Source organism: Hydra viridissima, unplaced genomic scaffold (assembly GCF_058129835.1).
Source record: "Hydra viridissima isolate aposymbiotic clone 2 unplaced genomic scaffold, HvirCarnegie_v1 scaffold_7, whole genome shotgun sequence".
NCBI lineage: Eukaryota > Metazoa > Cnidaria > Hydrozoa > Anthoathecata > Hydridae > Hydra > Hydra viridissima.
This window is the reverse complement of record NW_028324306.1, coordinates 5,333,033-5,343,314: the sequence shown is the minus strand read 5'-3', so window position 1 is coordinate 5,343,314 and position 10,282 is coordinate 5,333,033. Positions and strand designations below refer to the sequence as shown.

The following is a 10,282-nucleotide window of genomic DNA, read 5'->3' as shown; positions in this document are numbered from 1 at the left end:
GCTGCAAGAAACTGAAGTACTCTACAGATCATGTCCTAGGGCTTGAGCAGCTGCAGCAATAACATAAGTAGCTTGCCGAACACTAATGATAATGCGATCAAGTGTGAGGTTCAAGTCTGGAGTCAGAATGTTATTCCTTGCCCTTTTTGGAGCTGAGTGAGGTAGCCTTGTGGAAATGCTGTAAAGTTCATCATCAGATACAAACTCAGTTTTAGAAGCGGAAGAGCTGGAAGAATGTTTTGACAGTAGAGTTGAAGCGACCACTTCTTGATTTTTCCTGACATCTTCGGCATCCCATTCTATATGTTTTAAATGTTTTTCCGCTCGTTTCATTTTTCGAGATTCCTGTAGGGCCAAATGCTTATGCATACCTACAAAACTGTAACTGGAGAGATCTTCTCGCTGGGATACCAGAAATGCTTTATCTTCCTAATTGTGTATAATCTGCAATGTATCTGATCTTGTGACATCAAAAAGTTCATGTAAATCATTTTTGAAAATTTCCTCTTTCATTCTGTATCCCTCGAAGTTTTTTAAGTGACTTTTTTTTTAATGACTTGTATACATGATGTAGCTTATGCTATTTTTGGTAGCATATCTAACTGGCGTAGTCGGTATTCTAGCCTTTTCTCAGTAACGAAAGACGGAAAATATGGTAATATTGGCACTTGAGTTTATTGATTTCTTTTCTTCCTTGTGATAGTAGAGGAAGTTTGCTAGTACTTGTTGATTCGAAGGAAGTCTGGAGCATTCCAACTATTTGGTTGATTTTCCCATTAACCACACACTGGCAGAACTTCTCGTTGTTAGAGCTTTTGCCATTTTTACCTTAACAATGAACCAACAACCATTGCCTAGAGTTTACCAGTTCTATTTATGTAATTGAAAACTTCTGTTTCAAACATTAAAAAAAAAAATTAATGAATGATTGAAATAACCTAGTACTACTACAAGTCCACTACAGAATGATAATTTTTAGTTTATTGAAAACAATTTTCAGTTTGAACAATGAATATAATAAATACTTCATTTAATTCTAAAAGTATAATTAACCTTAGAAATTTTTAAGAAATCAAATTAGAGACAACTGCGTGTGATGTAATAAATAATTACTAAATTATAATTGACTTATTCAGTAATCAATAATCATATTAATAATAGTGGAGACTAATGCAGGAAATACAAACATGAGAAGAAAAGAAAGCAACTAAAAGCTCACTTAAATTGAAATTAAGTAAGCAAAAGGTTTCTATACAAATAATATATTTCTTTTTAAAATCTCATTTTACAGATTATTATATTTAATTTAATATAAAAATATTATACATTTGTTATATTTATTATATTTCACATGAACTAAAACTACCCTTACTTAGTACTTACTCTCACACTTAGAAGTTAAAATATATAATATGAAACCACCAAACAAAAAATGAAATAACTTCAGATAAGCTAAAAGGAATTGAAAAATTACATAATATTTTTAGTGTCCGCTAAAATTGTTCAACTTTGCGCCACCTCTGAATATTACTGAACCTGTCTCATTTTTGGCTCAAGAACCCCTCTCATGAATAGAAACAAGAGCAATACACGATTTGCGAAATTGGATAGATGACATGCACAAGGTTTTGGGAGGTAAACAAACATTTTACCGAAGTAAACAAACATTAATGTCCTTCTAATTTTTTGTATTAATTAGTAAAGTATTGACTACTGATAACACCTTTTTCCAATTTCTGTTACTTATTCGTGGAAATGGATATTTAAGAATGTCGGAAGCAATATTAAGATGGTTATCAGGTAAAAAAAAATTATTTGGTAGCCAACATAATCATATACCAAACTTAGTTTAAAAAAAAATACTTCTTAATATAAATAAAAATGCTCAAAAAATAATTCATTTTGTGCTGATTCAGCATAAAATGCAAAAAAATCAATGAAAAGGAAAACAACATTTTCTCAACCTTTTTATGGCATTATAAGCTTAAACTTACAACACTGATAGATAATAATGTAATAAACGAAACCTTACTAGAAATACTAAAAATAAAAATTATTTTTAAAATGGTAGCACTAGCACAATTTTAAAGGATATTATTGATACAAAATCCTAAGGTAAAATATCAATATATTCAAATGGAAACAAGTTTGAGATTAGTTCTAGTTAGGTATTGTAGTTCTATCTATAAAGAAACAACCCTGAAAACTCAAATGCATATCTGGTTAAAAAGATATGAATGATTTGCTGTTTGCAGTCAGACAAAAAAACACAATTGAGAAATCAAGCTTCAAAGTTTATAAACAATATATACATTAAAAATTTCTTGATACATAAGAGTCTTCTCCCTCTTTCTCTTTCTGCTTATCAATGTAACCCTTTCTGATACATCTCCTTTTCCTTCTAGCCTTTTTTTGCTTAGGAGCTGAATTTTTAATTATGTTCTTTACTCTCGATATGTCTTTCTTCCACGAGCCTTGGATCATAAAACTTCCAGGCAAGAGCTGCAAATAATTGAAAATTCTTGTGAAACCTCTTAAACCATCATTATAATTTATTACAGCTGAAGCAACACCCAGATCTAGTACCTTTTTAGTAACAAAAATGTTTTTTGAACACTTTTTCCAGATTATCTGGTTGAAAGCTTCATTTGGATTTTGTGTTGTGCCATCTAGGCGTCTTGATAAAAAATCATCTGACTGTAGTGCCAAGAATGTGTCTTAAAGAGTATTTTTAATAGCAAGAGGCAGATTAGTTGATGTATAATTATAATTTTTGTCATTCTGCCAATACTTGCGCCAGCTTTCCTTTGTACGTGGATAAAAGTTGATGTCTCTCTTCACTGTTGCTTATATTCGAGAATTGCCACAATACAGGCAAAACAAATTTTTTCATGTTGCACAAGGCTTATTACGATCTCCACTCCATGCTGCTAAGGTATTTTGCCTAATGCTCATACCATAAAATTTTTGCATTTTATTAATGATCTTGTCTGTCAACCTTCCTTTCCCTGATATAATCTTTCCGTCATTTAACTTTTTACCCTTTAAGTGACATCGAATTTGACGTAGCCGAGTGCCTAGGCGTTTTTGGACATAACCAACGCACTCTATCTTTATTGGGACAAGATCATCTCCATATGGCTTTGCCTTTACAACATTCTTACAGGAATCAGTATATCCATCTCCTATATAATGAGAATAACGCACATTGTACTTTGCCAATGATTCTGTAAAAAATGATAAAGCACCTGCTGATTCCATGGTACCTGATGACTGAAAATGGTTGAGGTCACAAACATGTGTATTCAAAAACTTTCCATAGCCGCATTTATTGCTTTTACTTTGCCACAAAGCACACCCACGTCAAAACTTTGAAAAAACTTGGTAATCAACAACAGTTAGTTTTTGCAACAGCAGTGCATACGCCATTTAGAGATGAATGACCACGTTTCTGCCATGAACCGTTAATTCCAATTTGTATATCAACAATATCATTTTCAGCTGTAGTTGGAAAATTTTTGTTTCTAACCTCTGTCACAGCAACCTTCATGCTATCACAAGCCAGGGTGGCCAGCGGTCCTTGGAATCCTTGAAATCCTGGAAAAGTCCTTGAATGTTATAGGTCCTGGAAAAGTCCTGGAAAAACACCCCTTTTTACAAAAAATCCTGGAAGTCCTGGGACTTTTTTTTAGAGTTATATATTCCATTTATTATGAAAACAAGATAATGGAATACTATATATTCAGTTTTCTTATTTTCACCTATTACAAAATTTTTAGTTAATTTTACTATATTTATTAATAATTCTACTAATTATTTAGAAAGTAAAATATACAAATAATATATATATATATATATATATATATATATATATATATATATATATATATATATGAATTAGTATATAATATAACTAACACAATGCCCAAGTCAAAGAACTGTCGTTTCCAAACAGAATGGCTATACAATAAAAAGTATTTTTCTTGGGTAAAATTTTGTTCTACAAATTCAAAGAAAGCAAGATGTAATTGGTGTCGAACAGATATTAATATTTCTAACATGGGAGTATCTGCTTTGGATTCTCATGGAATTGGTAAGAAGCATAAAGAGCATGCAACGACACATAATGCAACTGATATATTCTTTACAGGTAGTTTTTTAGTTATTTGATTTGATTTTTTACTTTTTATTTTTAAAAATGTTTTTAAATTTTGGAATGCTTGGAGCAAATTGATTAGCTGTGCATTTTACCAGATATTTTTTATTTTTTTTTACACATTTCATTCCTAGATTTTACAACAAAAATATCTGGCTATAAAGCAGCTTTTGTTAACTTACAAGAACATTTTCCCAATTCAAACAAGATTTTAAATGACAAAATGGCACAACCTAGAGGATCTCCAATCTCCAGCTCTAGTTACTAAGGCAGATATAATATGGATCTTAAATGTTGTAATGTCACATTTTTATTTAAGATCGTGCTTAAATTTAAATGAAATATTCAAATCTATGTTCTCTGATTGTGCAATAGCATCAAAGTTTGCATTAAGCAAAACAAAATGTGGCTACCTCATAAATTTTGGTTTAGCATCATACTATCGAGAGCAACTTATATCTGATGTCAGAGCAATCACCCATCTTTGTTTTGTCATATAATGAGAGTATGAATGTAATCTTTAAAAATGAACAAATGGACTGTGGAGTTAGATATTGGGATTCAAATTCTGGTGGTGTAAAAGCTAGATATATTGATTCTAAATTGCTCAGACGCCCTAATTCACAGAATTTATTTGACAAACTTATTGAAGCAACAGAGATATTTGACTTTGGAAAACTAATTCAAGTATCAATGGATGGCCTTAAGTTTAGTTGGGAGGTTCTAAAAATGTTAGATGAACATAGACAAGAAAAACGATACTCTGATATAGTTAATATGGGCAGTTGCAGTTTGCACATTGTTCATTGTGCCCTACAGACAGCAATAAATTCCCAAAAGTGGGCGTTAGAAAAAATATTTCGTGCTATGTTTAATCTTTTCAAAGAGTCACCAGCTAAAACAGATGAATATATTAGAGTTTGCGAAACTGATCTGCTTGCTTTGCCGTAAGTATGCATATTTGAACAGAAAGAAATATAATAATAAATTATCTTATTTTTTTTATTTTTATATAAGTTAAGAGCATTTCACCATTTATATTTTTGGATTTTATTGTTTCACAGTTTCTGCGCAACTTGCTGGGTAGAAGATGAAGGTGTGGCTTCTAGAGGCATTATTGTATGGCCAAACATGGTTAAAATTGGGAAGTATTGGGAATCACAATGCGAGAGCAGACATCCTAAAAATAAGAGCTATGAAGTTCTGGTAGATCATCATCTTCACAATTTTGTACCTTTGCGAATGCAGTTTTTCAAAGATCTTGCTAAAAAGTTGAAAGGATTTTTAGTTCTATTTCAAACAGACAGGCCTATGGTTCCATTTTTATCTAACAGTTTAAGAAGCATGTTTCGAAGTTTGATGAAAATGATTCTCAAATCAAACATTTTAAATGAAGCTGCAACTGCATATAGTTTAACTAAGATTGAAGTAGGTAAATCAAGCAACCACCTAGATGTAAACAAAATTTAATTCGGAACAGCACTAAAACAGATGCTAAGTTCTATTTATTGTAAACCAGAAGAGAAATTAGAGTTTATAATGGAATGTAAGCAGATTATCATAGTGTTATTGCAAAAATTACAAGAAAGATGCCCTATGAAATATTCTTTAGTGAGGAATGCTTCATCTTTGTCTCCAAAGGAAATGGTTCAAAACAAGGAAATATCCGCTGTTAAATTCAAGGCTCTAGCTGAGAGATTGAGTGAATTAAAATGGCTTTCAACCAATGATGCAGATGATGCAAAACAACAATATGATGAATTTGTTAGTGCAGAAAGTGTTCAATTTAACGAAAAGTTTGAGTCTTTTAATAAGTTAACTGATTCTGTTGATAAATTTCTTGCTGTCTATTTACACAAAACTCTAAAGTATTCAGCATTGGGGAAAGTCTGTGCTATCATTTTTGTGTTATCTCATGGCCAATCTGGGATAGAACGAGGATTTAGTGTGAACAAACAGTTGTTGGTTGAAAATCTGCAAGAGAGATCTCTTATTTCTCAAAGAATAGTTTATGATCATATCAATTCTCATGACATTGTTATTCATCAGTATGAGCTCCCCAGCGATCTTTTAAAAAGTTGTAAGCTAGCATACAATCGCTAAAATACATTATTGAAAGAAAACAAGGATTAATTTAAGTTAGATGAAGTAAGCAGGAAACGTCAATTGATTAATGGAGATATTTTAGTTATTAAAAAACAGAAAGAAAGTGTTAGAAAGTGGATTGAAGTTCTCAAATCTGATGGTGACAAGCTAAGCATTGACGCAGAAGTAAAAAGAGACTTCACTGTCCTTGCAAAAGCAAATTCTTTTAGAAACACAATTTTAGAAAAAGAACAAACAATTAAAGACCTTGATCTTTCATTGTCAAACAATTATATGTATGTATGTATGATTTATATGCGTATTCAAATATAAATATTTAGTTGTTTCGTTCTAAGACAATATATTTTGCATTTACTGGTCCATTTTATTGTCGAGAAAAAATCAATATATCCTTGAATAACCAAAAATTTCCTGGAAAAATCCTGGAAATATCTTGGAATTTAAAATTTTCTTTTAGCTAGCCACCCTGCAAGCAGCTTCATAAAATTTTAATAAGTCAGAGTTTATTTCATTATACGAGAACAAACTCATTGGTGGGAGCTTATTCAAAATAGATGCAAATTCTTTCATTGCCTCATGACCTTGTCCAATATCTTTAAAGGCCATAACAGTTCTCACATTGATTTCTAGATATTCAAGAGCAATTTCCTTAGAATTACATTCACTACAGGATCCAATGCTACAAATTAAATCTTTAAATAATGAGAAATGAAAAAAAAAGAAAAAGTCGTCGTGTTTAGTTAAAGGTTGATCAGCTTTATCTATGGAAATGTTCAACTTTGTTGAACTAGCACATGGAAATATATATAATCCATCATTGTATCTTTTTCAGGCTGTTGCAAAAAAACTTTCTTTGTATGTCTATTACCTTGAAATAATCGATTAATTTTTCTTTTTTTTAAAATTTTATTCTTTGCCATAATAACTTTTTTTTTAACAACTTTAAACTACCTTCTCTCTGCATACCAAATAACATCAAAACACACTACTTAGCTTTACAACTCTGGTTCAAAAGTTTAGTTATACAGACCATAGAAAATAAATAATTATTTAAATCTAGTTTTTAGGTTAACATATCTATAAAAACAATTGGTTGCTATGCGCATCACTAAGTAAATTTTTTTACCCTAATCAACTAAAACAATTTTTTTAACATTTTTTTATTTTTAAACCCATATCATGTTATATATTGTTGAAAAGCCAATCAAATTTCACACAAAGTTGACTAACAAACCAAAAAACACATTTTTTCACAAAAATCGCTATTTTTTTACCTGGTAACCACCTTAAATGATCCTGAGGATGCTACAACTTTAATCAAAATGACATTTGAAGACTTTAAAATTATGTCTATTGAAGCACTTCAAGTATTTCTGTCGTTAAGAAAAAAATCATCTGAAGATGATTTTGAAACATTAGTATATAGATAATTATCTTTTCATCTATAGGGGAGCACGGGGTGAGATGGGACATGGGGTGAGATGGGAATTGGCAATATCTCAGTGAAAAATTTAATAAAGCAAAAGTTTATTTATATATGTTATAAGTTTGCAATAGCTTCTTCATATTATTGTGTTTTTTAAGTTTCAGAAGTATTTTTTTTTAAAATACATTTTAAAAAATTATTTGCGAATATTTTGAAGACATCATTAATATTAAATATTTATGTGTTGTTTGCATATATTTTTATGTTAATGGTTTTTAATTATTCACTATTGTTTTATTTAACTACTGAAGAAATATGATTACGAGAACTATATAAAATAAAGGTTTTCTCACACCTACTAGTGATGGGGTGACTTGGGACAGGAGAATTGGGGTGAAATGGGACAAGGTTCAATTTTATCATTTTTTTAATTTACTGTACTTTAACTTTTATAATCAATATTTTTGTAAAAAAGCAAGTGAACAGAAAATTATGTTTATGTTTATGATAAGATTTCAATGTTTACTTTATAGTAAAGTGTTTTTTATCATAGAAAATAATAATAATTATATTGGATTTCTTTGTTACTTTGTCCTGAAGACATCTTTCACAGTAAGTATTGTTTTAATGCCAATCATTTTTGTATTTTAATTTCAGTTTAAATAAAGTTCTTCACTATTAGCCTTATTAAATTTAATCACATTATAAGTTTTATAGGGTTGAGATACTATTTTATTTTCATTAAAATAAATTTAAAATTTATAGCCTAATCTGGATTTTGGTTAATGCAATTAAACAGAGCATAATTTTTTTTTATTAATGGAGTGAGTAATATGTGTAATAATTTTTTAGATGCCAAGAAAGTACATACGAGTGACAAGTCGGCTAAAGCCAGATGCTCATACAGTAAAAGCTGCTGTGATGGCTGTCGAACCAGGCAGTTTATCACTACGAGCAGCTGCAAAAGGTTATACAATTTCAAAATCAAGTTTACAGCGGAAAATAAAGGTTAATAAAGAAACTTCTTTCAGTAACTTATACTTTGATGAACAACATAAATATATTTTTAATAAGGCACAAGAAGATGAACTTTCAATATATCTTCGTCAAGCATCTAATATCCATTATAGACTTGATGTTAGAGAAAAACAGCAACTTGCATATCAATATGCAATTAAAAATGACATTAAAATACCAGAAAACTGGAAAAAGAGTGAAACAGCTGGAACTGAATGGTTTTATTTATTCTTAAATCGTACAAAGTTATCTATTTGTACGCCAGAAGCTACCAGCCTCAGTTGAACAACTGTTTCAATTGCACAAATGCAGATACTTTTTTCCAAAACCTTGACAGTGTGCAGAAGCGCTATAACTTTTCTGCTGATTGCATTTACAATATTGATGAAACAGGTCTGACAACTGTTCATAAGCCAGTGAAAGTGATTGCTGGTAAAGGAGTAAAGCAAGTAGGACAGGTACCTTCTGCTGAAAGGGGAACCCTAGTTACAATGGTGGGTTGCATTAATGCCCTTGGAAATTTTATTCCACCGTTTTTGATATTTCCTCGTGTCCAATTTCGTAGCCATATGCTTAAAGGTGCACCAACAGGTACAAAAGATGATGCTAGTCCTAGTGGATGGATAAGTACAGAATTTTTTTTGAAATGGTTTGATCATTTTGTGGAGTATGGACATCCTAGCAAGAATCATCCATTACTTTTAATAATGGACAGCCACAAAACTCATATATCGATTGAACTGATGGATAAAGCTAAGGAAAACAATGTTGTGCTCTTAACATTGCCACCCCGTTGCAGCCACAAACTCCAACCACTTGACAGATCAGTATTTGGGCCATTAAAGAAATTTTACAATTCAGCATGTGATTTATATTTAAAAGGAACATCCAAATACTCCTATGACGATTTATGACATTTCTGGTATTTTAGGAATAGCTTATACTGGAATAGGAATAGCTTATACTATAGGAATAGCTTATACTATAGGAATAGCTTATACTATAGGAATAGCTTATACTATAGGAATAGCTTATACTATAAATATATAGGAATAGCTTATACTATTTAGGAATAGCTTATACTATAGCTTTTCTGGTAATTTAGCTTATCTGGTAATAGCTTATACTATAGGAATAGCTTATACTATAATATATAGGAATAGCTTATACTATTTAGGAATAGCTTATACTATAGCTTTTCTGGTAATTTAGGAATAGCTTATACGAGAGTTTTTACTTCCCAAAACATTCAAAATGGTTTTAAAGCAGCAGGCAGTTTCCCTGGCACTTTTTATGTTCTTATGTATCTGATCGACCAATTCCAGCAAATGACAATTCCGACAAACAAATAATCCCCACATCACTGTGTATTGTATCCGAAGTTAATAATAAAAAGAAACAGCAAATCAGCACTTCTGCCTACCATTGGACAGCAGAAGATATAAGGCCATTTCCAAAAGCGGGTGAAAGGGTGGCAAAAAGAAAAAGTGTAAAAAGAAAATGTTCTAGGTCTCTGGTATTGACTGACACACCAACAAGAAATGAACTAGTTCAAAGTTTATCAGAATTTAAAAGAA

At 30.8% G+C, this 10,282-nt stretch overlaps 3 pseudogenes across 1 annotated transcript; 2 read left to right on the top strand and 1 right to left on the bottom strand.

Annotated features, from left to right (window-relative positions):
* Positions 1-497: 497 nt before the first annotated feature.
* On the bottom strand, positions 498-9,154 carry LOC149885790 (uncharacterized; annotated as a pseudogene). The gene is made up of 3 exons (XR_016454204.1): positions 6,733-9,154; positions 2,587-3,561; positions 498-2,502 (listed from the first exon to the last, which is right to left on the bottom strand). The product of XR_016454204.1 is annotated as an uncharacterized LOC149885790 (transcript).
* Positions 4,060-5,107, top strand: LOC149885791 (uncharacterized; annotated as a pseudogene).
* The window catches only part of LOC145192595 (uncharacterized), a 1,747-nt pseudogene continuing 74 nt past the window's right edge, over positions 8,610-10,282 (top strand).